General features: G+C 42.4%; 1 long non-coding RNA gene across 1 annotated transcript; it reads right to left on the bottom strand.

Moving 5' to 3' along the window:
- Positions 1-9888: 9888 nt before the first annotated feature.
- On the bottom strand, positions 9889-11942 carry LOC129046564 (uncharacterized). Its single transcript, XR_008508200.2, has 3 exons — positions 11833-11942; positions 11177-11322; positions 9889-10071 (listed from the first exon to the last, which is right to left on the bottom strand). It is a non-coding gene; the product is annotated as an uncharacterized LOC129046564 (long non-coding RNA).
- Between the last annotated feature and the right edge of the window lie 10066 nt (positions 11943-22008).

Below are 22008 nucleotides of genomic sequence, written 5' to 3' on the forward strand. Positions count from 1 at the left end.
TCTGCCTCTGCCTCTCTCTGTGTGTGTCTCTCATGAATAAATAAATAAAATTTATAAAAAAAGAATTTTGAAATATCTTGCAGCTGTATCGTGGATGGAGTTAACAGAGGACCTCCATCCCTGCAGACAAGCTCCAGCACGGGATTGGTACCTTTCCCACAAGGCCTGACTCAGCCCCGGGAAGCAGTCCCAGCACTTCCCTGGGGCCGGTGAGGAGACACCAATAGCTGTCCGTCAATGTTGGGCAGGCTGGCACGTGGAAGACAGAGCAGATTGCATGGTTCCAAAAGGTCAGAACCAGGATCCATGTGTTAAAATTACAGGAGGAATTTTCTTTTACTTAACCTAAGAAAGACCTTTGCGAAAGGTCTCTGGTTGCAAAAAATCCTGATTCCTTTCCAGTTTCCACTCTTTCCATCACCCTACCTGCCTTATTTACCAAGCAAAGCAGCAGGGGAACTAGGAAATGAGGATGAAAGAGTCAGTCTATCAGTACAATCTTTGCCCCAATTCAGAGATGTTTGTCTTCACAAATCCTTCTCCTTGGGAAGCCTAGGCATCTTAAGACATCTCATTTCATGGATTCCTCAGCTTAACTCGCCTTCTGGCACCAAGGCTATCTCTCCTGTCTTCCCCAATGCCCAGCTTCAACGTATCAGACAAATGCAAACTTTACATAAATGCTAAGTATTAACCAGGCAGAAGCTAAAAGCTGTGTTCTAAGAAAAAAGAAACAAAACCAGAACAGTTTGCTTTGTGGAGTAAGTAAACACAGAATGGTACAGGGATGTAAATGTGCTTAATGCCAGAGAACAAAAGGGAAGAAGCATTAACCAACAGCCTTAGTTCCAGTCTTGTCAGCCGAATTGAGGAGCCCAATGGAGACCTCCCAGTTCCCTTGAAGAGCATCCAGCACAAGCCCTCTGTTTGTTATGGATCAGCAATTTGCCTCCAAATTCCTGAGAATTCATGAAGGCTCTTTTTGTCTAGAACAGAAGAAAACTCAAGTGGCCAGTTCTTTGACTCCTTTCCTCTGAGTCTGTTGTGGGTCTGTTCTCCAATCTCTTTACTCCGTGGGCCTCAGGTGCTGAGTTTCTCTTTAAGAACAGGCCACAAAGGCTCCCTTTTTCCTGGACCCCACCCTGGTCCTGCTAGGCCTCCCAGGATGGAGGGCAGGATTCGCCTACAGGGGCATAGTTGCACCTCTGTAATAGTTTACATTAATTGAGTACTTGTCATATGCCAGACACTGTTCTTGAGAGCTTTGAGACAGGGAAGCTAGAGGGGCCCCATGAAGAACTGCTTCTTTCCCTGCTTCTATTCTGGCTAGGACCTACATCCCCGCCCTACATGCACCTGATAACGTATGTCCTCCTTATAAAGCTCAGGATTTAACGATTTCTTTGGAGTCTTCAGCACTAAGGCCTGACAGCGGAGGTCTTCATAAAAGTTTTGCAAGACCACTGACTCATCAAGGCCCCTGGCTCCAGGGCATGAGTGACTTATAGAGGACAGGTAAACATTCACCTTTGTTCCTGGATTACTGAGAAGACACTGCACCAGACCACCATCCTTAATAAAAACCCCAGACCCCAAGCCTTAAGATGAGACTCATTCTCGCTTTCCTTTCTGAGTCTCCTGCATGGTCTGTCTATATCTACACTCTCTATGTCTTTAATAAGCTCTGCTTTCACTTCCTCTCAGCTCACGTTTGATTTTCATCCTGTGCGAAGCCAGGCTTCTTGGCTGATCCTGAGGGGCCTTCTCTGGGTCCTCGGACCCAGCCAGCCTGCATTGGCTTTATGTGCTTGGATTCATTTAATCTCACATCCATCTTATGAGCCAAATACTATAATAACCAACACTTCACACACTGGTAAACTGAAGCCCACAATTAAAGCACCTGTGCAAATTTAGAAAACTGGTAAGTGGGAAAACTGAAACCTAAACCTTACAATCTGAGTTCAGCGGCCATACTCATCTGCAACTTGGGGAAGAGAAAGAAAAGAAGGGAGTGATCCCAAAATGTTTGCTCCTTAGCTCCATAGCCCATATAGGTGTGGCCAAGGATACCATGGCGTCCACATCCTGGAGTAAAACTCCTCTTCCCTCAGGTCGGCAGTGGTCTCCATACTGGGATCTGGGTGCCCTTAGGTATATGCAGAGGCTTTCCAAGATTTATGTGGGTACAGTCAGTTTTAAGGGGGCCGATTTCCAAGTCCTCACCCTCCATGTGTATTTCCCTAAAATGGATCTTCTTGTGAATTTACCAGTGATAGACTGGCAGGCTCTCCCTCCCGCCTCACTTCCACACTAGCCCTTCTTCTCATTTACAACAGAAAAGTACACTTCTAATCCTTCCCACAGGTTGATAAGGTGCATTGCCCCAGGTTGTAAACCTCCAGGGCACAAACAAAGGCACAGTTGGAAATTCTGGAGCTGAGAAAGTAAGTAAGTCTAATGACTGCATAACATGTTCTTTTGGAAATCAAATGTTTCCAACGTTGCTTTCAACAAAACAAATACTAGCAGAGCTGATGGATCATTAAAAATCATTGTTGGTGCTTGAGCACTACATGACTTTTGGCATATAACTCAGTGACACTGCTATAATAAAACTCTTCAGATATTTGTGCAAACAAGATTATTCAGTGCTTACATCTATTACAATAGAAATAGTGTGGAACTAAATAAAGGAACCCTCATTTAAAATGGAGTGAGGTGGGGTGGGGTTCCTGGGTGGCTCAGTCAGTTAAGCGACCAACTCTTGATTTTGGCTCTGGTCATGATCTCAGTGTCGTGAGATCAAGTCTTGTGCCCTGCGTGGAACGGGCTTAAGATTCTCTCTTTCCCTCTTCCTCTGCCCCTCCCCACTGCACAAGTGCTGTCTCTCTCTCCCTCTTAAAAAAAAAAAAAAGATGGAGTGGGAAGGCCAGGAGGGGGAGCCCTCACACCCCACAATTCCTTGTCAATTGCAGACCCAGCAGGAAGAAAAGTACCAGCAACAAGCTTAGCCAATAAGAAAATATCACAACTCAGCCTGTAGGAAATCTTCACCATCTGAACTCTGGCCTCAGCCCCTCCCAACTTTTTTTTTTTTTCTACAAAATAACTCTATAAAGCTCCTCTCCTTTGACCTCAAGACTTGCCTGTGGTTTGCTGTAGCTTGCATGTTCTGAATTACAATTTTTCTACTATTCCCGAATAAACCCATCTCCCTGGAAAAATAACTGGCTCTTTTACTTTTCAGTTCAACAATAGGAACATAATTTGACATTCATTTGTAATATTCATCCATGGATACATAATACTGTTCATCCACAGGTATATGATTAATGGGGGGGAGGGACATTCACTAGAGATGCATTTCCAACATTTTTTACTTTTTATCCTTAATAACTATCAAAATTAATAATATTATTTTGATATATTACATACTAATAGTCATTGTGCTAATACATCAACCCAGAAGACTGTTTCATAACACTTACACAGAGGTTCCCAAATTTTCTTTCTCAGCACCCTTAATGAATCAGTAAATTTCCACTATGTCCCCAAACCGAAAGAAATACCTATCCATTCCATCTAGTAAGTGCTTCAGTTCAAACAATAAGTATGTATATCCTAACAACATAGTAGCCATGAAAGAGGACTTCAAATCCCTCTGTGTTGACCTCAAACTTTCTAATTAAGTTCCTCTTTTCTCCTTATCTCTTAACTCAGGCCAAGGACCCTGTGGGCAAAGCATCCGGTGGTAGGAGCAGAAACTACCCCTCAAGCAATAGGGACTGCCTGAGTCAGCAAGACCCCGTGGGATTGACCCCAGGACAATGATCCACCGGACCTTTACTGCTCACCTACAGGTACCCACCCCCCTTCACCCTACAATTTCCTTACATAAACCTCAAAGTATTTTCAGCACGTTGGGGAGACAGTCTTTGAGATACTAGTCTGCTGTCACTGGGCATTGGCATACTGAAATAAATTTCTTCTTTCACCAGAACACATCTCTCCGCCTTTGGATTTTGTCAGTGGCGAGTGGCCAAACCTGGTCTGTTTGAGACCCCCAGAGTCAGGTGCTCCTGCGCCCCTGTACCTCGGTTATATCCATTTGAAAAAAAAGAAAAACCTAAAGTGAAAGAAAACATAATATTTTTGTTTCATTCTTAAATAACCACAGTTACTAATGGGATGTGTGTCCCCATTGTATGCTTCGCAACTTCTCAATCCTGGGAATCAGATTAGGCCCCACCACCCTCATTTCCTCTTCCAAGCTGACTTTTGTGCTGACTTGCTTTTTGATCACGGCAACTGCCAAAAAAAACAGCTTTGCAAAAATAAAACATCATCCAAGGAATGTAGTTCGATCTAATATGGAAGCTGTGAATGACTTCCAAACTGGTGGTTCATACTGTGTTATCTTGGAAAACTTAAAATTCCCTGCAGTACCCACTTCACTGAAGAGCCTCTGAAACACCTGCGTAAATAGTTTGGGAGTTACAGACTTAGAACCTTAGGGTCACAAGAAATATTTTTAAATTTATATATAGTTGTCATTGTTGTAGAGCAAAAGGTTGTGTAATTATAAGATTTACAAATATAAACTATATTATGTTGGAATAATATTTCTTGGAGGAAGTGGAATGGAAATATACTTTGTTCATGTATCTCTTATTTAAAAGGATGATGTTAGGGGCGCCTGGGTGGCTCAGTTGTTAAACATCTGCCTTCGGCTCAGGTCATGATTCCAGGGTCCTGGGATCGAGCCCTGCATTGGGCTCCCTGCTCCGCGGGAAGCCTGCTTCTCTCTCTCTCCCACTCCCCCTGCTTGTGTTCCCTCTCTCGCTGTGTCTCTCTCTGTCAAACAAATAAATAAAATCTTTAAAAATAAATAAATAAATAAATAAATAAAAGGATGATGTTAGATATCAATTTGATACGGTGTTTAAATATTACTGAATACATTTAAAAAATGATAGGACTTTTATTTTTAAATATCAGTATTCATGATACACATTACATTCTTTGCTACTGTTTAAACTTATGATGAAACATTTACATGTCCACCTAAATATGAATGAAGTGATCATCAGTTTTCAAGATTCTTTTAGGGCAAGGCTTTCCAGCCTTGGCAGCACTGGCATTTGGGGCTGGATAAGTCTTTGCTGTGAGAGACTGCGCTATGCATGGATGTTTAGCCGCCTCCCTGTTCTCTTCCCAATAATGCCAGTAGCATTTTCCCCCCAGTTGTGACAACCAAAAGTGTCTTCAGAGATTGCCAAATGTCCCTGGAGGGCAAAATCACCCCCCAGTTAAGAACCACTGTTTTAGGGGTGTTTGAGCAGGAAAGGCATAAAGACCACAAGCTAGACTTATATGAAAAGCAATAAAGCATAATCCTTAGGAACTTGACTCTTAGTACATCTGGCTCTGGTCTTACTTGGTTTGGGCAAGATAGCTAATTTCTCTAAGCTTATCTGTTCATTGGTAAATGGGAATACATTTTATTAGCGCCTCGGAGAATAGTTGTGAGCCTTAGGTAAGAATATCCATGAGAGGGGCGCCTGGGTGGCTCAGTCGTTAAGTATCTGCCTTCGGCTCATGTCATGATCCCAGGGTCCTGGGATCGAGCCCCGCATCGGGCTCCCTGCTCAGTGGGAAGCCTGCTTCTCCCTCTCCCACTCCCCCTGCTTGTGTTCCCTCTCTCGCTGTGTCTCTCTCTGTCAAATCTTTAAAAAAAAAAAAAATATCCATGAGAGAGCCTTAGTAGAGCCTGAAACATAGGAATCTGTTAATAAAGCTTAAGCATTATGAAAATAGATATTCCTAACACTTCAGTGTGTACTTCCTGGCAGAGGCTTCTTGTCTATTGCATCAGTTGCCTGAACTTCTCTGACCAATATTCAGATGTTTTGTAATCTGTCCTCCCACTACCTAGCTAACCTCATGTTCCAGTAAGAAAGACACCAGACTTACAATTACGTGATCTAATTTCTTGTCTGAGTCTAGTTCCATGTTCTGTCACCAAAGAACTGTGTGTGGTGTGAGCCGCTCTGCTATCTCCTGGTGTGTGTGTGTGTGTGTGTGTGTGTGTGTGTGTTGAGGGGAGATGTAGTGAGACTTGGTAATCTCAAATCGTCTCTTACACTTCAGAGAAAGGAGAAGGGGAAAAGGACAATGAAGAAGGAAGGATTATTCTGTAGACCTTGGCATGAAATTCTTTTCTAGGGAGACAGGACTCTCTTGCAGGCCATCCTCCCCCTGCTTTTCTCTGTACTGCCCCCTGCCCCTCTCTGCCAGTGCAGATTCCACCTCTCCTCCTCAACTGGCTCCGCTCACCCAGCCCACGCAGCTGTCTCTCACTTTTCTGAACTTTAGTACTTAGGGTCTATGCCATGCAGTTTAGCAATTATGTCAACTAAAAACAAAACAGCCAGTTATTTTACCAGCGAAATGTGTCCATTCCAGAATAGTTGAGGAATTGCGAGGGAGGACATGCAAGCTATGGTAAACTATATGCAAGTCTGAGGAGACAAAGGGAAGGTCAGCTTTTATCAAGTTTTAGGAGGAAATTGGAGAGGATTGTTTTGAACAAACGTTTTTAAATTTTTTTTAAGATTTTATTTATTTGAGAGAGAGGGCATGAGAGCGAGAGCGGGGTGAGGGCAGAGGGAGAAGCAGACTCTCCGCTGAGCAGGGAGCTCCATGTGGGGCTCCAGTGAGTCCCAGGATCATGACCTGAGCCGAAGACAGACGTTTAACCAATTGAGCTACCAAGGCGCCCTGAACAAAAGTTTTTTAGAGGACATGTTTGAGGTTGGGGTGGTTTCTCATTGGCTACAAGTGGGGCTTAGTGCAATGTTTCTTTCTTTAAAAAAAAAAAATATATATATATATATATATTTTAAAGATTTTATTTATTTATTTGAGAGAGAGAATGAGAGAGAGAGAGCATGAGAGGGGGGAGGGTCAGAGGGAGAAGCAGGCTCCCTGCCGAGCAGGGAGCCCGATGTGGGACTCGATCCTGGGACTCTGGGATCATGACCTGAGCCGAAGGCAGTCGCTTAACCAACTGAGCCACCCAGGCGCCCATAAAAAAAATATTTTTATTTATTTACATAATCTATACACCCAACGTGGGGCTCCAACTCATGACCCTGAGGACAAGAGTCGCATGTTCTACTGACTGAGCCAGCCAGGGGCACTGCCTTCTTTTTCTTAAAAGCAGGAAATAAAATTCCTATGTGAAAACTGCCTGTCCTTGTCAAGATAAGAATTCTCTTTCTTCCTGCTGGTTATGGAGGCTGAGAGGAATGGTATGAGCGTGAGTGCTCTCCCTTCAGCGCTTCCTGGCTCCATTTTAAGTGAAGCTTCCTTTCCTCGTTTTCACAATTATGTATTATCAGGGCACATTGGTCTCTCCACTCATTTCTTGTGTCCCTCGTGTGGCCCCATTGAGATAATGACTTCTTTAGGGCAGAGGGTCCCTCGCATCCCGTTTCAGGATGTTTGTGTGACACTCGAACTGCATCACACAACGTTGAACAAATACTGGCTAAACAGTTAGGTGTCCAGGTCATTATATTTTAGTGTGTGCTCCATATTAGGTGTGTGTCCTAGAAAAGTTTCTCTGGAAATGATGGGGTTCAAGAATAAATAGCCCTTCCAAGTTATACAAGCGTAATTAGGCAGGGCTATGTCCTGGAAATTCCCCCAGTCATTTCCTCTCTAATGTGCCCTTCTGTGATGAAGAGTGACGGGAAGGACTGGGAACATTTGATACCCGAACTACTCTTGTTCATGTACTTTTATAGACTCTAAGAGTGCTCTCCTAGGTAATTCCCTCAATTGTGGTTCATTAACAGCCGTTAACAATCCCCTTCTGGCCTTAATTAATTACCTTGCCTTGGCATTGAAGAGGGAGAATGGCTGTCAAGGGCATTATTTGCTCAATTACCCAAAAGCCATAGATGATGTGTAGTAATGAGTTGGAAGACAGAACACCCAGCCCTTCTCCAATCCCATAGCTGTAAAACCTTGTTCTGCCCTTTAGGGTATATAACATCAGCCTTTTGAAAGAGCTTGCATTCAGGGCAACCCTAAATGCAGTAAGAGGATGTAATATCTTCATTTTCCCTCAAGCAGAAACACTAAAATTCCCCCATTAATGATAAGGCTCAGCTTTTTAGATAATTCAAGGACCAAACGCTGAGGCCTCTTGCTTTTCTTTCATTGTCTACTCTTCCTCATTGCCAGCTTTTTGGTCATTTCATAGCTACTTCATATCTGACTTCGTTCCTAGATCAGTTATACCCTCTATGGTATAATTAGACTTCCAATTGGAGGGGCTTCTGTTATAAAACTATGTTTTACTTTTGTTTGCTTTAAAAATCATGTTCTGCTAGGCTTGGGTTTATAACTATAAAAGGAATGCTTTCTTCTTTTTTTAAAGAAAGAAGTAATCTTCATCAGGAAAGAGAAAAAGCTGACCCTATTTGAGATCGTTGCTAAGGAGATACTTGGCGTCATGTCGGAAATAACAAATCTTCAGGGGGTAAAGAGCTAAGGTGAAGAGAAGCTAGAGGCCAAGTGTCTCTTCTCTAATAGGAAAAAAGAGATCATGGCCTTTCCTGTTGATATGCTTGTTTATATGCCAGAGATCTTTCTCTTTTTACTTGAACAAAGAAAATGGAAAGCAAAGCTTTTTTTTTATTAAATCACAAGTTGTCCATAGTTTGTGACTTCCTTCTACCCACCTATAACAGATTTTGAAATGACATTGGCTTGGGGTCCCAAAATTATTTCAGTTCTAGGGTCAGTGGGGGTGGGAGGGTAGGGCTGGATTCAGCAGTGGTTGATAGCCCACTTTAAAATTCACTCTACTTGAGGGGTCCCTGGCTGGCTCAGTCAGTGAAGCATGCCATTCTTGATCTCAGGGTCTTGACCTAAGGGTCGTGAGTGCAAGCTCCATGTTGGGTGTGGAGATTACTTAAAAATAAAATCTTAAAAAAAAAAAAGAAAGAAAAAGAAAAGAAATGCACACTACCTGAAATGTTCTGAGTATAGGGCCACCTGGGTGGCTCAGTCGTTAAGCGTCTGCCTTCGGCTCAGGTCATGATCTCAGGGTCCTGGGATCGAGCCCCCCATCAGGCTCCCTGCTCAGCGGGAAGCCTGCTTCTCCCTCCTCCACTCCCCCTGCTTGTGTTCCCTCTCTTGCTGTCTCTCTCTATGGCTATAGATGAAGCTCTATAAAATCTATAATCTGTAAAATCTCATGAACAACAAGAGTTGATGAGCTTCCACGTTGGTGTATACACCCACATGCAGGAGGGTGGCACACCCCAGTTCCCCAGGATTAGAAATTCCTGCACTTGGGGTCCCTCCAGAGCTCACCCCCTGTACCTCTTCATTTGGCTGTTTATCTGTATTTTTTATAATATCCTTTATAATAAACTGGTAAAAGTAAGAAGCACAGATAGCAACCTAGCCTTGCGAATGGCATTCGAAGTGGGGACAGTCTTGCGAGGCCAAGCCCTTAACCTGTGGCGTCAGGTAGTAGGGTCAGAACTGAGTTAAATTATAAGACACCCAGTCAGTGTCTGCTGAGAATTGGAAGTTGCTTGGTGTTGAAAAACACACACCTGACCCACTAACCAATCCCATTTGGCCATTTAGGCCAAAAGGGCTCATCATAAGGGTTCCCCCATCCTTCGTCAGTCATGGTTTGGCACAGTCCTTCTTGAAGATCTTTCTAGATGAATTTGGAACCTATCGAAGTTCCTCTAGTTCTGATGACTTCATGGTTTCATCCCTACATTTAATTATCTGCAGCCTATAAATGCTATTAACAATGAAAGCTAAATAATACTTTTTGCATTACTTCTTTTCAAATTTCTGATCCCTGTAGATCACTTTTCTGTATCAGAGGAAACGACGTTGACACTCTCACGGAAAGAATGAAATGTCACCAGGAGCACCAGCTGCCACCCCGTGAGGAGAATGAGTGCTGATCCACTGGCTGGCATCAAGGCATCAGCCTGGAAGGCTTGCATGGGTCTCCCTCATTTGAGGCTGTAATGAAAACAGACAGACTTTCTGACTTCAGTAAGCATTTGACATCCAAGCAACTTGACTGTAGTATTTTGAAGTGGTTTCAGTCTTCCAGTTCATATTTTATTATAGCTCAGCATGTGGCTTGCTTCTGACACAACCCTGTGTCTACCTCATCCAGATTTTCCTTGTAAATCCACCTATTTGCAACTTGCAAAATGATCAGATCTTGTCTTAGTGTGTTCAGGCTACTATAACAAAAATATCATAAAAATATTCACTGACATTTATTTCTCACAGTCTGGAGGCTGGGAAATCCAAGATCAAGGTGCTGGCAGAGTGGGTGTCTGGTGAGTCCAATTCTTGGTTCATAAATGACTGCCTTCTTGCTCTGTCCTCACATGACAGAGAGCTGGATGGGGAGGCAGCAGTATTATGGACTGAATTGTTTCTCCCCAAAATTCATATGTTGAAGCTCTAAACCCTAGGGCCTCGGAATGTGACTGTTTCTGGAGATAAAGCCTTTAAAGAGGTAAGGAGATTAAGATGAGGACTTTACAGGTGGGCCCTAATCCAATCTGACTGGTGTCCTTATAGGACACAGAGATTAGGACACAGAGAGACACTAGGGTTGCACGGACCCAAAGGAATGACCTTGTGAGGATGCAATGAGAAGGAGTTTATCTCAAAACAAGGAGAGAAGACTCAGAGGAGACAACCCTGCTGACACCTTGATCTTGGACATCCAGCCTCGAGAACCGTGAGAAAATACATTTCTGTGGTTTAAGCCACCCTGCCCGTGGTACTTTGAGATGGTGGCCCTAGCACACCCATGCAGACGGTAATACACAATTGTTAATAAGCAGTCAAACAAGCACAATAAGAAGACTTCTTTCCGAGGCTACAGCGTGAGCCAGAAATAGAATCGCCCAGTGATTTTGCAGTCTCACCCTTGTTTGCAGGGTCTTTGGAGGGAAAGAGCATCCCCCCCCTGAGAAACTGAAGTGGGCCGCTTCCTGATCTGGATTACTGACGATACCCAGGGGCCTAGTGGTGAATTACTGCCCATAGTCCTGGTTTTCACCAGCTGTAGATCAATTACTGTCCATTAATTCTTCTGACTTACCAATTCGACTTTGAAATGTGTCTTGGTTTATGTGAGAAGTTACATGGTCATCATTTATAGGTAAAATTGGGGTAGTGTGCCTCTCTACAAGAAATCTCTTTCAGGTGGGATCAGAAGACCAAGCAACAGTTTCCCAGGATGATTTGCTGAGGGAGAAAAGGAGTCAAATGTCAGTGGCCCTGTGGCAGGCTCATACCAAAAAACAAAGAAGCAAGCAAGCAAATAAAAAGCAAGATTTAACATATTATTATAGTCTTTGTACCACACACACCATCAGCCTAGAAACCCTCCACTGCCTCACATGTCTTCCTCCATATTCTTTCAGAGTTTCTAAAGGATTTTAGCTTTTGTGAATTCTCCCATTAAGCCTGCTTTTTAAAGGAATTCACTTTTATGTAGTGCCATCTGCATAAATACATATGGGCCTAGGGAGGCGATCCCACAGTATAATAGACCTTCTCCCCTCCATTTCCTGCCTCTGCACAGAGTGAAGAAGGGTATTTCCCCTTCTCCCAAGTAAACTTGCTGACAGGCAGAGCTAGATACAAAATGAAATTTTAAAAGAACAGCTGTAAAGAGAGTAGTTCCTAAGCAGCGTTCTTACCACAAACACACACACACAGTAATTATGTGAGGTGATAGATGCGTTAACTAACCTTAGTGTCGGTAGTCATTCCGCAGTATAGACATGCATCAAATCATCACAGTGTTCACACCTTACACAATGATGTATGTCAATTATGTCACAAAAGCTGGACAAATAAAAGAACAGTTCTAATGAGGAAATGGTCAGCAAGCAACAGTAGCTCAAGGAAAAATACAATCTTTATATGAAATAACAGGAATCTAGGGAAGTGGCCTCCTAGATGCTATTTTTATTTTCAGCATTTCAGGTTAACACAGATTGAGTTAATGATGTTTTTCTATAGCTCCCAGGCAACTCAGAAATGGCAGGGCTCAGACTAACAGAGAAGCACTTCCTGCAGATTTGGAAGGGATGAGAAGCCAGGCCTGGTGTTTGTGCTGCATCCCCAAGCTGCAGATATAGAGGAAAGGAGTATTATATCAGGGATTTTTCTCTTGCACCCTAGGCACATGGCAATTTTCACAGGTCCCCTCCTTATCAGTTTCACCAGTTTGAATCAACTGCTTCAATTTCAGTGGCTAACAGGCTTTTCTTTTTTTTTAATTGAAGTAACCCCAGAGGTTCAATGATGGAAAATGAGCCACATTAGAGTAGGGAATCATTTAAGAATCCTGCATTCCATTTTAACCCTGGTGTTTATGTTTTCCATGGGAGAGATTAAAAAATGTATAGGTTCAGAAAAAGGAAATTTCTGAAACCCTAAAGGGAATGTGCGAGATGTTTCCTGCTGCTAAAGGACCATTAAAGACCAAAAACTCCACTCAAAGGGAGGTCCACTTTTTGGACGACTGGTGATTGCTCTTTGTAGATGTCACGTCAACCTATTTAAGTCAATAAAGATCAGTAGGGACATTTTGAAGTTCCTGCTTTACCTTCTTCTTTAGAAACAGTTTCTCAACGTAGGCCTCTTAAGGAAATGTGTATTTTCTCAACATTATTTAATTATTCAAAAACCTGACTCATGAATGCGGCATGAGCTTCAACAAGTGGGGTGTGTGTCTGTGCGAGTATGCATGCTCATGTGCATGTGTATATATTTTCACATGCACCCTTTGGTCAACTGTCTAAGCTTTCTGGGTAATTGCATTGGGTCATAGCATGCAGACTATAAGCTCCAAGAGAACTGCTGCTAGATCTATTAATGTTCAACTCTATCACTACGTGGTCCTCAAAACATAAGCATATTGGAGGGTGCCTGGGTGGCTCAGTTGGTTAAGCGACTGCTTTCGGCTCAGGTCATGATCCTGGAGTCCCAGGATCGAGTCCCGCATCTGGCTCCCTGCTCGGCAGGGAGTCTGCTTCTCCCTCTGACCTTCCTCCCTCTCATGCTCTCTGTCTCTCATTCTCTCTCTCTAATATAAATAAATAAAATCTTTAAAAAAAACAAAAAACAAAAAAACATAAGCATATTGGAGATGGTGAAAGGGTTGAGCACCTTTCCTGAGAAAGGAAATGGAATTTTTTAGTTCTTCGTACCATATTATAATCCATTCAAGCCAATTCACATTGTCATGTTTTGTTATTATATTCAGATATTATGCTATTTATATTAGAGAGTTTTTTGTGAAGAAAAGCATTCAAGGTAAATAATATAAATACTTTTAGGCTGATACGACCTATAAAAGCAGAAGTCCTAAATGTTTAATCTTCCTATCAAGCCCTTGGCCTCCGGACAGTATCTATTCCATGTCAAGTATATTGTGTACTGTGCTTTTATGGATTTTTTTATTATGACAAAAGCACATAACATAAAATTTACCACGTTAACTATTTTTAATTGTACAGGTTAGTAGTGTTAAGTATATTTGCATTGATCTCCAGAACTTTTTCATATTACAGAACTGAAACTCTATATCCATTAAACAACTCCCCCTTTTCTCCTTTTCTTAGCTCCTGGTAATCACCATTGTTCTTTCTGTTTCTTTTTTCTTTCTTTTAAAGATTTTACTTATTTATTTGTCAGAAAGAGAGCACAAGCAGGGGGAGCGGCAGGCAGAGTGGGAGGGAGAAGCAGGCTCTCCACTGAGCAAGGAACCCGATGCGGGGCTCGATCCCAGGACTCTGGGACCATGACCTGAGCCAAAGGCAGACGCTTAACGACGGAGCCACCCAGGTGCCCCGACATTTGCCTTGCTTTCACTTGGCTATTGTGAACAATGCTGCTATGAATATGGGTGTGCAGATATCTCTTCAAGACCCTGCTTTCAATCTTTTTGGATATATATACCCAGAAGTGGGATTGCTGGTAGTTGTATTTTTATTTAAAAAATAAAACAAAATACCACACTGTTTTCCATAGTGGTTGAGCCTTTTTGAGGTCCCACCAGTAGTGCACAAGGGTTTCGATTTCTCCACATTCTCACCAACACTTACTAGTTTCTGTTTTTCTGATAGGTGTCCTAATGGATATGAATCTTACTGATTTTTCTTTTTTTTTAAGATTTTATTTATTTATTTATTTATTTATTTATTTATTTATTTACAGGTGGGGGTCAGAGAGAGAGGGAGAGAGAGATCGGAAGCAGACTCTGTGCTGAGTGCAGAGCTTGACACAAGATCAATCCCATGAAGCTGAGATAATGACCTGAGCAAAAATCAAGACTCAGACACTCAGCCAACTGAGCCACCCAGGCACCCCAGATCTTACTGATTTTGAACTAACAGGCTACACAACTTCTATTAGGGTCTGTTTCCCTGTCCTCTAATGTTCACTATTGAAATAATTTATGTTTGTTCATTCATTCACTCAGTCTTTGTTTAGCACCTACATTGTGCTAGGGATAAGGGGATATAAAGACTTTTTAAAAAGGCTTCTTGCATGCCATCAGAGAGCTAATAGTTTCATTAAGGACAGACCTGTAAATACATAATCAGTACATTACATTTACATCACATAAGTGAGTGGTAAGTGTCAAAATGCATTCAGGTAAAATGTGAGAGAGCACTAAGGAGGGAGTACTTAAGTACTGCCTGGGGAGAGAACCCCAAGGAAGTGATGGTTGAGCTGATTCTTAAAGCATAAAGTTCTTAAGGCAGAGAAGGAGAAAGGGGAGGTCCAGGGTTTTGCATGTGTAAAGGTACAAAGGGATGGAAGAACATTCCAGTTTAGGAAACCACAGGATATTTCTCATGGAGATGGTCAGAGTATAGAATGTGCAGTGGAGTGTGACAAAGGCACAAAGGAGTGTGACAAAGCAAATAGTAGAGTTGATGCTAACATGTAGGCAAGAGCAAAATATGAAGGATTGGTATGCCATGTTCTAGAAGAAGGTGTTAATTCCATGATCAGGGAAGTGAGATGAATGGGTCGGGGGAGAGGTGGAGAGGACAAGACTGATGATAAGGAGGACAACTGGGAAATTTAAATTGTCCTGAATACAGGTTGAATGAAATAGGGATGTTAGTGTAGGCCAGATTCAAAAGATACTTAAGAGTTGAATATGAACTCTGGTGAATGTGAACTTGGGAGGTGAATATGGGCTCTGATGAGTTGCTTGATGTGGCGCATAATGGAAGGGAAGGCATCTGGGAATACTCATTTCTGCTTTGGAAAACTGTGTGGATATGATGGCATTAACTGAGATGAGACAAAAGGATGGAAGCTAGCAGGCTGTCAGTGCTATTGAGGTGGGGGCACTAGGAGGTCAAGGAGATACAGAAAGAGAGATATTCATATGGGTAGCTAGAAATAGGGAGCCTGGAGCTCCAGAATGAGGTCTGAGCCGGAACAACATAGATTTGGAAGTCACCACAGATAATCAGTGAAGCCCACAGGAGGGGATGACATCACTCAGCAGACCACAGAGCATAGGGGGAGAAGACTGAGGATAAAACTCAGGGAAGCCCAGCATTGACAGGATGAGAGAGACATGTGGAAAGGTCAGAAGAGCCAGAAGGAAAGAGTTCTCAGGTTGGCCAGAGAAGTGAGATATTGACTGAAAATTGTCCAGTGAATTTGGCAACCAGATTATTGTCACCGGGGCGAGAGCATTCTCAGTGGATTAAAGGCCGTAGGACTCAGATTGCCGTGACTCGAGGGAGGTGAGGAACTGAAAACCATCAATGTGGAAAGCTTTTTGTCAAAAGGGGAGGGAAAGGGTGGGAAAGGGTGGGAGGGTACCTGGAGAGTTGAAAGAAAGTTTTTACTTTTTACTTTTTTTGTTTGTTTGTTTGTTTCTGAGATGAGTATGTTTTTAGGCTGGAAATAAAAACTGGAAATAGAAGAGAAGAGGGAGAAATTCATTAAACAGAATCCTGAAGTAAAAAACCCGCCGGGCTTAAAAGTCCAAGTGGAGACATTAGCACTGGGCAAGAGGAGGTAAGGACAGCTGTTCTGGGCACACAGCTCTCCTGTGTGAGGGGAAATCATTCCTTCTCATACTTCATAGCAAGTCTCTTAGTACTCAGCCAAGATTGAAAATCGATCAACACCTTTCTCCATTATTAAAACAACAGAAATATAAATCCTACTATCTAAATTTCTAATCCTATCTGAGTCATTTGAACTCCAATGAAATATTTTGTAAAAAATCACCAAAAACAATAGATGGACTCTCCTAGATATTGCTCCTTATGATTTCCCAGTAAAACAGGAATCCTGAGTTTGTCGATGACAGCGTTGCTAAGCGACCCTGTCACTATCTAACATTATCTACCAAAATGGCCTGACACACAAAATAACCTTATTCTAAGTGCAGACATAACTCCATACTTCATTTTGCTCTCCCCTTCTCCCCCATAAATTTGGCGGTCTTTATGAAAGGGAAAATTTGCCATCAAACGCAAGGGATAATTGTTTCCTTAACAGTGAAATTCATTTTAAGGCATTTAGCCCACAGTGCAAAAATAGTACCTGTGTGCATTCCAGAACAGAAGCCGGGGAAATGCTTGAGTTGTTAGAGTGATTTCATTTAGAAACATTCCCACCCATTGTACATTTGCATCGCGTCTGTTGCTAGAGAAAAATAGAAAAGATTTGCCTTAAAGAATTATTGATAGAATTTAAGTGTGAACATTTTTTATGAGCTTCAAGGGACTATTTTCTTGAGCACAGAACACAAGAGGGTCATAGAGAAATACAATATTTATTATTTATGTTTATATTTATTATTAACATTCTTGATGATAATGCGCTTTGTGTAACACTCTGAGATTTATAACATTTAACGCTTACCAACTGCCATTTTCTTGGAGAGTAGTTTTTCTAGGATGGATTTTGATGACTGGGGAATGGAAAGGAAGTTAATATTGGTTAGGTACCCACTGGAGCCTGGGAGGCTTGCAAACATATTCTCATTTACTTCCCAAACTGTGAAACAGTTATTATCCTTAGCCATTCAATACATCTACCTTTACTAATTTAGGGAGAGAGAGAAACCTACTGGAGTCACTCCCATGCGTATGTGTTAGACCCAAAACAGTGTCCTATCTTTTCTCCATGTTTTCTGGTAGGGCATCCCTTCAACTCTGGAAGACTAAGGGATCTCCACTACTTGAACCCTGCCATTACTCATCATTCCTTATAACTCATCAGGTACTGTCTAATATAGAACTGTGTTCTTACTAAGTGCTTTCTCCTACCTGGATTGCCTTTTTACTCCCCTTTTAATGCTCCTATTCTTTCCTTATCTTTGAAGCCCAGCTAACATTCCATTTTTTCATCGTTCCCCAGCAGTCCTAGAATTCCTTAATCTGCCTGGTGTGCTGAACTCTAAAACCCTCATCAAGACCAGGAACAAATCAAGCCTATCTTAGCAAATGACAACACATTCTGGAACCATGGCGGGTCCATGGATGATATATTAAGTCTTTCTATCAACACTTGATGTGCTGGGACTGGAAAACATCATATGAATAGAAGGCCTTCAAACCTGCTAAACCAGGTAAATAACGTATACAGTATATTCATTAAGACAAAGAGGATGATATGACTCCTAGATCCTGTATACAAAGCCAATGAAGATGAAATTGATGAGTGGACATTTTTTTTTTTTAAGTTTTTTTTTTTATTTATTTGCGTGAGAGAGAATGAGAGACAGAGAACATGAGAGGGCCGAGGGTCAGAGGGAGAAGCAGACTCCCTGCCGAGCAGGGAGCCCGATGCGGGACTCGATCCCGGGACTCCAGGATCATGACCTGAGCCAAAGGCAGTCGCTTAACCAACTGAGCCACCCAGGCGCCCTGAGTGGACATTTCATGAAGTGAAATCTAAAGCTGACATTTTCCTTCTCTGGCCTAGCAGATTGTTACTCTCGGTAAGAGCACAAAACTCTGGTTACCGCTGTTAAATTAATTAAACAAGGAGACCACTGGACTGACGTGGCTCTCATGCCTTGGCAGCCTATGTAAGCGAACCCAAATCCAAGCCTATAAATGCCTCAGGGTTACGAAATCAAAACCCAAGGACAACCAATCACAAACAGCCACCTAGGCTTTAAGCTATAGCCAATCAACAACTTCCTTGCTCTGTTTTCACCTTTTCTTTTTTCTTTTTTTTTAAGATTTTATTTATTTGCGAGAGAGAGAATGAGAGACAGAGAGCATGAGAGGGAGGAGGGTCAGAGGGAGAAGCAGACTCCCCGCTGAGCAGGGAGCCTGACGCGGGACTCGATCCCGGGACTCCGGGATCATGACCTGAGCCGAAGGCAGTCGCTTAACCAACTGAGCCACCCAGGCGCCCCTGTTTTCACCTTTTCTTTATTGAAAGTCTCTCCCTGAGCTCCCGTCTGAGGAGCACACCCAACCATTCCCAGTTTGGCACAGCAGGATTCCAATAGATTTTTGTTCAAATACACTCTTACGTTTTTTAACATCTCAGTTTATCTTTTAACACTGCTCTAGGAGAACTATGGAATGAATGAAAAGGAAGGAGAAATTTGGTGAATAGTACCTTGGTTAGATATCGGGATCCTCATTTATTGGTGACTGACCTTCTGTTTCCTACAAGAGATATCTCATTGCAAAATAGACTCTTATTTGTCTCCTCAACTTGTTTGCAATGGCCTCTTCAACATCTTTTTGTCTCTAATGCAGCACAGGAATCACTCACCAGGCATTTCAGGTTGTTGACAATGAACGTGCAATCTATTCCCTCTAGGTAAGGGTTCATAATTCTAATCCCCAAAGTCTCCTTCTTTCAAGATATAGGGCAAGAAAGAGGGTTTGGGACATTAACTAGCATTCATCTAGAGGTGAGTAACTGTCTTCTCAAAGGTCGTGTGTGTGCATGTGTGTGCGCACACGCATTTCTGGTATATTTTGAATTGGCAACAGATCAGGTTCCCCCATCCACTCTTTGTCTAAGTAAAGGCTGCATATACTGAGGTAAAGTTTATGCAAGTCATATTCCCATCCACCATGATATAGAGTGGTCTTAAAAAAATGCATCTCACTGGAATTTCCTTCTCAATGAATATTCAAAAATAGGCATCATGCAAAATTAAGAAACATTTTGATTTGAGTATAGTACAATTGACTTCACTACAGCTTCAAGAGACTTGGAAAATAAAACTTTGTACTTGGCAAACTTGGCCATAAACATGCACTAAAACAGTCCATTCTTCTCATCTCTTACACCTTCCAATCAAAAAGGTCAATGCCTTTATGACCTACAGATCTGTTTGTTTGCCTCCATTACAGACTGAGATGTTCATAAAATTTAATGTATTCACGTGGATCCACTGGCTAATAAAAAGGCATGGGTTTGCTGACTTTTCTACCCTGTTTATGCACAAAAATTATCCTAAACTGAAAGGTGTTTTGTGTTCCTTTACTCCCCTCTGCTGGTAAATTCTAATATAGCACTTTAAAAAAAAAGATGGAAAGTTTTTAATATAGGAGAAAATAATGTTGAAAATCACAAAAATGTATTCAATCTTTTCCTAGAAGGCAATTCTTTCAGTTTGCAATATTAGACCTTATTTTCTACAACAAATCTGGTCTTATAATTTGGTCTATATAATGTGTTTCTAGTGTCCAGATACTTCCCCCCCACTTCTATTTGATGAATGGTTAAGAGAATGGAGCCATGTGGAATAGGAAGAGTGAATTTGGCCACAAAAAATGAATTCATTTACAAATTGAACTAGCACCACACCACACCTTCTTTATATTGATTCATTTACATTACAAAGCCTTCTCCCATACACACATCCCTTGTCCTACAATACCATGAAATAGGTATGTACATTCTAAAATATAGTACTTACTCTTCCTAAAAAGCAAAAAAGATCACTGAGGTCAGCCTCAGGTAAAATTTTGAAACAGATTCATGTATTTGACACCTCCAACTGTTCCCTTTTTGCCATTTCCTCCATAAACCCCTCTGTCTCCTCCCCGGGTGATCCATGGTCGAATGCTATCAAGATTGCCCTTTAGAAAATAAAGTATCTGGGGGCACCTGGGTCGCTCAGTCAGTTAAGTATCCAATTCTTGATTTTCGCTCAGGTCATGATCTAGGGGTGTGAGATGAGCCCCTCCTCGGGCTCTGTGCTGAGTGTGGAGCCTGCTTAAGATTCTCTCTCTCCCTCTCCCTCTGCCCTTCCACCCCTCTTTCCTTCTCTAAAAAAAAAAAAGAAAAGAAAGGAAAGAAAATAAAGTATCTGAAAGATTTATTCACAGGAAGTGTCTCATCTCTCTGGATAATTTGCATTTTAAAAGAAAACCAGAACTAAAGTAACCAGCCACTCACAGGAAATTACAGAAATTAGAGAGACATGTTTAGAAAGACAGGTTTTTGGTTTTTTGTTTTTTGTTTTTTTTTAAAGATTTTATTTATTTATTTGAGAGAGAGAGAGAATGAGAGAGAGCAAGCACATGAGAGGGGGGAGGGTCAGAGGGAGAAGCAGACTCCCCGCCGAGCAGGGAGCCCGATGCGGGACTCGATGCGGGACTCGATGCGGGACTCGATGCGGGACTCGATGCGGGACTCGATCCCGGGACTCCAGGATCACGACCCGAGCCGAAGGCAGTCGCTTAACCAACTGAGCCACCCAGGCGCCCCTAGAAAGACAGGTTTTTAGTTGCCACTCAAATCAAAAGGTGGTGGCTTTTGAGTCAAGGCTGCTCCCAAGGTTGCCGTGTCCCCCACAGGGAAGCTGTTGCGATCAGTTTTGTGTGTGTGTTATACTGGGCATGGATTTTGGAGCCAAGCAGATCCAGATTGGAATCTCAGCTCTGCCAATTAACAGCTTAGGGTCTTGTACAATTTTCTTAACCTCTCTCAGCCTCAGCTTTCTCATCTGTAAAATAGGGATAATACTTACTTCCATGGGGCTGCTGTGAGGATTAAGGTCTGGCGTGTTGTGTATAATCAATGCTGGTTCCCTCTGCCTCGTTCCTTGATGGTGCCTCTCACATGGCAGAATAATCCGAGTTTTTCAAAGGGTTACACGCTAACACCTGATAACTTCAGTGATAAGGTTGTGCAGCTGAATAAGCTCTTTCCTAGGTAATTTTTCATAGAAAACATTTCCTAGAACTATTTCCAAATCAGGTCCCATTCGCTGCTTCATCCAGAATTCCTTTAGGTAGTAAGGACTCTCTTCTGGATGTGAAATGTCCACGTAGCTTCATGTTTCTGTCCACTGTCTTCCTGGGCTGTGAAGCCACTATCTTTTTTTTTTTTTTTAAAGATTTTATTTATTTATTTGAGACAGAGAGAATGAGATACAGAGAGCATGAGAGGGAGGAGGGTCAGAGGGAGAAGCAGACTCCCTGCCGAGCAGGGAGCCCGATGCGGGACTCGATCCCGGGACTCCAGGATCATGACCTGAGCCGAAGGCAGTCGCTTAACCAACTGAGCCACCCAGGCGCCCTGTGAAGCCACTATCTTTAGTTAACAACCACTTCTGCTTGGTGTGGTGCAGAGGAACTGAATCTGTGGAGAGCTGTCCCTGCTGCATGGCCAATGGAAGGACAGGTCATGCATTTGAGCCAGTCAACATCACGGAGCCCGGGGGTTGGGTGCCCAATATCCTTGAGAAACCATCAGCACTCCCTTCACCATCAGCCTGGTCTCAAATGTGTGAGGATGTCTCACCAGCTGGTTCTATGATCACCCATCTTTTTTTCTCTCCTTTCTCTTCAAGGAAGGTGCCAAAGCAATAACTGCTCCCCAAAACATTGAGTTCCATATAGACAGACTTCTATGAACACAGAAGGCAGTTCAATGAATTTAAGGCTGCTA

This window comes from Mirounga angustirostris, unplaced genomic scaffold, assembly GCF_029215605.1.
Source record: "Mirounga angustirostris isolate CCGP_5_RB_7025 unplaced genomic scaffold, mMirAng1.0.hap1 SCAF_9, whole genome shotgun sequence".
NCBI classification, from domain to species: Eukaryota; Metazoa; Chordata; class Mammalia; order Carnivora; family Phocidae; genus Mirounga; species Mirounga angustirostris.